At 40.6% G+C, this 6,198-nt stretch overlaps 1 long non-coding RNA gene across 1 annotated transcript; it reads right to left on the bottom strand.

The window, feature by feature from the left end:
• Positions 1-1,179: 1,179 nt before the first annotated feature.
• On the bottom strand, positions 1,180-5,358 carry LOC113232568. Its single transcript, XR_003310639.1, has 3 exons — positions 5,328-5,358; positions 4,380-4,531; positions 1,180-1,794 (listed from the first exon to the last, which is right to left on the bottom strand). It is a non-coding gene; the product is annotated as an uncharacterized LOC113232568 (long non-coding RNA).
• Between the last annotated feature and the right edge of the window lie 840 nt (positions 5,359-6,198).

The following is a 6,198-nucleotide window of genomic DNA, read 5'->3' as shown; positions in this document are numbered from 1 at the left end:
GTCCGTACCATGGGGTCGATTCAGAACCCTATTATAACTCAGTTGTCGACTGATTCAATTTGGTATCGTACGATTTCTTTTCATTTTTATTCACAACACCCGAATCGAACGTCAAACCGTCGTATTCGAAACCGAACCGAAATGACATCACACTCGAACTTTCCGACCGGCAAAGGCCACAAACGTTTTATTCGGAACACAGTTATCGAGCGAAAGTTACCGAACGTCCTGTTGTTTACAAAGCATGAATGCAATATGGAAATCTTTTACTTTTTAAAAATAAAGTCTGGATGTTGTTCAATTATATTAATTTATTTTAATGCAAGACTAATATCATTCCTATATTTTAGGCCTTAAAAATGTATATAAAAAGATAAAATTTTTCTTATTATCTATATTGACCGACTAACTCTGTAAACGCTGTTGGACAACGATATCGTATCCTTATCCGAATCGAACGTTTAACTCGAATGTTCTGAATAGCTCGGAAAGCGCCCTTCGATTCAAGAACAATATCCAATCGAATAATTCGGTTAAAATATCCAAGAGTTCTGAATCGGCGTCCTGGCCCTGTCACTCGTTTTCCGGCTGACATTCGTCTCATACAATTACTGTCAAATAAGTAATATTCGACCAAATTAAAATACGCTTGATGCGAATGAAACTTCGTACATGACATTGTCCTTTGTTATAGATAGAGTATTACTTATTTGACAGTAATTGTTTCAGACTGAGAACGAGAGTAGACCCTCAGGGAAGATGTGGGTTATGACGACATCTGCAGATGAGGACGCGGAGTCGAATTTTTCGTCGTTGATATGTACACATTGCATTTTTTTTTCAGAATAAATCGACCCCTCCTACGTAAAGTATCGTATGTCGAAATTGCCAAGTTTAGAGGGAGGCATTTTAAAGTTCTCCATTTTATTCGGCAAAGCTCGTTACTCAAATAGAGTGATCATCTAATACATCATCTAACCGATATCTAGGATTTTATAATACTCTATGTGAGTAACGAGCTTTGCTAAAGCAACAACATACAAACACAAACAAATGCTAACAATGCTAAAGTCACGTGTTGTGCTTATTTCAGTGAATTCAGAATATTTAAAAGGCTCCTCTGTAAACTTGGCAATTTCGACATACAATACTTTACGTCGGAGGGGTCGAAATGTGGATTTGGTGATCGTTGAATTATCATGAATTTAAATGAAAAATAATAATTCCAGGTAATTTAATTACAAAGCACATGAAAAGCAGAAGGCTTAGAAATATTATGACATTGATTGTTAAAACTTAAAGTTTTTAAAGATGTTATAGGCCGTCCTTCGTACAATAGAGCTGGGCTATCTTGAAAATGTAAACTCATTTTCAACTCAACAATTTCTGTTTAAAAAGTAAACTATACACTACACGCTGACAAATTCTCGATCCCTGGTGGGCTAATTAGCACTGGTACTCGGCACGCGATTTGAGTAGGGACTGAAGCTTTGGGATCTTATCGTAACCTGCAAAACTTCCGCATCCGCAAAATCTCAGCATCGATTGATTCGGATGTCGAATGCGGAAGCAGATACTTAAAAATATGCGTATGATCCGCGGTTGCAGTTGCGGATGCAGATGTCTGCCGCATCCCTAGACCGTACAAGGCACGCGGCGGGAGTAGATCAGTTACCATACTTGACTTATAGACACCGTTCGTTGATCTGCCGGTCTGAAATCGTATCCGATACCACAAAACTTTTTTCGTATACACTTTTACGTTTTGTAGTATCATGAGTTCCACGGTACATGCTAAAAGAAAAAAAAAACAAATAGATAGCGAAATATGTATTTTATAAGAAAAACACTACCATATACATTTTTACCATAGCTTATAGAGCTTTTGTGGACCATGAGAAAGCCTTTGATTCGATCGAGATTTGGGCGTTGCTACAGTCTCTACAACGTTGCCACATTGACTATCGATATATCGAAGTGTTGAAGTGTTTGTACAGAAAAGCCACTATGTCAATCGATTCCAGGACCAGTGCACAAAGCCTATCCAATTGCAAAGGGGAGTGCGACAGGGAGACGTCATTTCTCCGAAACTGTTCACCACTGCATTGGAAGATGCCTTCAAGTTACTGAACTGGCTGCTACATTCGTATGGAGTATCATACTTGCATTATTACAAATAATCAAATAATTTATAGATTCAGGTACTTATTACTTTATGGAAATCCAAATCAATAGAAATTGATAAGATAGGTATACTCCGCGAATCCAGAGAAGGTAAAGGGTGAAGTCAGACGAGCGTAATTTGTGAGTTGTGAGTCGCGTTTATTGACTCTCGTAGCTTACGACTGAATTTCGTTTGGGGCACCAAAAGAACGTATTTTATTCAGTTGTTTCGAAGCATTTGCACGGGGTGTTTGTGTCATACAATGCCGTGGATCATCATGGAAGCTCAGTCTACTCAATATGGAAAGATTAATAATTATGAGACTAGGTAACCTTACCCTAAGGCCATATTTCGCATCTGCGGGGCGTTCGGCGGGACGTTCAAGGTTTGCGCGTACGTTATGTCATGTGTTGGATGTATCCAATGGAAGACACACGTTTGCGCGCAATTATTTGAATTTGCGGCCAGAGATGTGCGACGTAGCGAGGCAGTGTGCGAGAAAAAAATCCACCAATGGGATTACTTTATTGTCCTAGCTTCGCTTAACGCAGCACCGAAGGAAAAGGGTTAGAGGGGGGCCAAAGTATTTGTACCTACGTACAAAAAAGCCAGAGATGTGTGCGAGTCATGCGGACGACGAATGTATGCAAAACGGTGTAAGAAACTAAAGCTACTGAAAGCATGACACCTGACATATCGCCACCGCTCACCCCACCACACCGTACCCCGCCCGCGCATAGCTGAAAAGAGTTCGTAACGCATCCTCGCACAGCTTTGGTGGAAAACATCACACCGTTTCACAGCGCCGCGACACATCCTCGCACCGCCTCGCTACCTCGCACATCTTTGGTGGAAAGACTAATGTTGAACATTTTTTCACGCAGTTAATGTTACTACCCTCCATCAGCATAATCATCATCAGTCAGTCCACGACTGGACGTAGGCCTCTCCCAATGCGCGCCATTACACCCGGTCCTCAGCTCATGGCATCCATCTGCTGCCAGCAGCCTTTCGCAAATCGTCATTCCATCTAGCCAGAGGATTTCCTACACCATATTTGCCGAGCCGTAGTCTTCACTCAAGGACTCGCTTCCCCCATCGGTTGTCGATTCTACGTCGAAATGGCCAGCCCACTGTCACTTCAACTTGCTTATTCTACCAGCTATGTTGACGACCTTGGTTCTCTGTCAGAGTGTTAGATAACCTTCTTCTGTACCCTGTCCCTGTAACTGGTATTAAAAGTTTAAAAATCCAGATAATATTCATCGTAAATTAGTTAGCCGAGTATCGAACAATCTACATCTGATGGTACGGCGAGAGGCGGAATACGTGCCGAGCGTGTATTTGATGATGGTGTTTGTGGCGACAGCGATTGTAGTTGCGTTTTCGTTCTATATTTTATTAATTTTATTCGGGGGGAATAGGAAAATTAAGGCGGTTATCGGAAGAGAAGCGGGAAAAACTGTTTTGCTAGACCAACGGTTTAGATTTCACTATAAATTAAAGGTCTTATAAAAAATATACGATACACCTATGGATATAGTCTTAAGAATGTGCTAATTCGTTAGACGATTGGATGTACTTTACTTGATCGTATAAAATCCTAAAAACAGGCTAAAAGTCTGGAATGAATTATTTATGAATAAAATATCAAACTTTGCACGTAATTTTTATATACAGATATTTCTCTTTAAATACTACAGAGATTTTAATAAAAATGTAAGTTAATTAATTTGCTACTCTTTTTACTTCCATTTTTATTAACATGGACTTCCGCAAAGTAATGCCTGATTTTATTAATTGCTAAATTTTGGTTTTCAAGTGAAGCCCTATAGTTATTATACGAGTATTCACATTGATCCCAAAACTAGAAATTGCCCACAGGTGTAACGACACGCCGCGCCGTCCACACTGCTCCGTCTGTCGCCATCGGGCGCTTGTCAACGTCGGATCTGTGTCAAATTTTCTCCGCCTGTTTTTATTGTATTCATATTAGTTTTATGCGCGCAGACTGCGGGACGCGAGTAACGGCGCCCCACACCTCACATCTAGTCATTGTGGGACCGATCCCTAAAATCTATGCTTGCGTTCAAATACTTCGCTTTAAGCCCGAAAAAATATATTCAACACAAGCGCAGGTATTATGTATATGGTACGGTTTAACCTTCACTGGGTTCGCAGAAGAAGAAAATAATTTACCTCCATTTTTCCTCACCTTTAGATTAAAAGAAAGCGTTCGGTAATAACAACAGCATCAGTTATCTAGTCATCTAATTTCTGAGTATCCAAAGTTGTCCCAAGTTGACAACCTTAAACAATCGCACAACCCTAGGTTGGCAGTCCCTTGGGGCTTTTAAGGTTCGTCATCTAAAACACAGAGAAAATAATAATAAAAATAATTCATAAATCTCTCACATAAAACCAATACAAAGACTTATAACGGTCACATAGAAGAATTTCGTCGATCTGCTAACTCGACCTGTATGTGGCTCGGCCGACGGAGCGACGCTAAGGTCGCAGATTCAAGTCCTGTCAGGTCGAAGAAAATTTCTTTGTAATAATAATTATAAGAAAGTACTGCAGTTATTTCATAAAAAATATAGGAAAAATATCAACACACAAAGTTTAGTATTATCTATGCTTAATGCGGAATTCGTAACAAATCAAATTGTTGTTATCTATTCATTAGGAAAAAAAACAGGAAAGATTACTCTCTAGGTAAGTCCTCCAGACAAACCTGTCTAACAGACGACGAGAGAGAGAGAGAGACTGTCTCTCAGTCTATGGCACCTATCAAGTCACATCGGGGTCACATGATTTATGCGCCTGCATTGGGAGTTACTGAAAAACACGCAATTTCACCATGCGTAATTTATTTATAATAAGCCCCAAAATGACACAAACACACTTGACCGGTGGCTATCAGTAACTGCCACACGATCGTATTCACACTGTCTCGCTCATACTCAAAATTGCTGACTCTCGCTTCACTGACACTTACAGGGTCAGCTGGACCCTACAGCATCGAAATGTAAAATTATGATGTAGTTTAGTATCATTTAAAGTAATATTGTAAAAAGAAATTGATTCCTGGTTACACCACTTTTGTGCAGTGAACCACACAATATGTATAAAAAAATCAGCCTTTATTAATTAAACTTACCTTTAACGTCAAAACATTCCGAGCAAGGGCAACAAGAACAGAAAATTGTTTGTAAAACCGATAAGCAGAAGAAATAGCAGAAAAATAGTGCAATTAATAGAAGTAGACCGATCACTGCTACCACTATGATAATTGCTTTTGTCACAGTGCTCATCGCTCCTGCAAAAAATACAATAACAATGTCGCATCCCTCATGGAAGAATAGCGTAAGTGGAATTACGTCAAACATGTTCATTTTTCCTTTATATCCAGAAAAATAAACCCGGGTGGGTTTGGGTGGAGAGGGTTCTCCAATTCTTGTAACTCTGTCTGTTAACGCGGCAACACTGAGAGCGCCCAGCGCGCCATCGCCCCGCATCCTCACCCGGCGGGTTGCCCGCCACGGCCGGTGCCGCGCAAGCGCTAGCGCAGCACCCTCCGGCGCACGCCACTAGCTCCTCGAACCGCGGCCCAGCCCGCACGTCGCAATAGTTTTAACATACATTTTTCAAAAGCAATTATAGGAAGGTAATAAATCCGTACAAAAATTCCACATTCATCGTTACCCCTCTCCGCCCGGCCTTTCCACTATCTACAATATTAGTCGATACAATTACAAGAATTGGAGAGGACGTGTGTTATATTTTTTCTGTGTCTAATGGAGCAATAAACGTTTTTGACGTAACTCCACTTATGCCATTCTTCCATGGGGGGTACGACGGCGACGTGACGATGCTACCTCTTTCACCGTCTTATTTTCTCTGATTCCTGGCCACTTACTTTTGAAATTTTGAATCGTTCTGTAATTCTTTTTCTTCACCATTCGTACTTTGCTTAGTTCCGTCGTCACTCCATACAAAATTCTCGAGGCGAGCAGACGTGCTCTTAATCA

This window comes from Hyposmocoma kahamanoa, unplaced genomic scaffold (genome assembly GCF_003589595.1).
Source record: "Hyposmocoma kahamanoa isolate Upper Pololo Valley unplaced genomic scaffold, ASM358959v1 76, whole genome shotgun sequence".
Taxonomy (NCBI): Eukaryota; Metazoa; Arthropoda; class Insecta; order Lepidoptera; family Cosmopterigidae; genus Hyposmocoma; species Hyposmocoma kahamanoa.
Note: the sequence above shows the minus strand (reverse complement) of the source record. Positions and strands in the feature narration are given on the sequence as shown.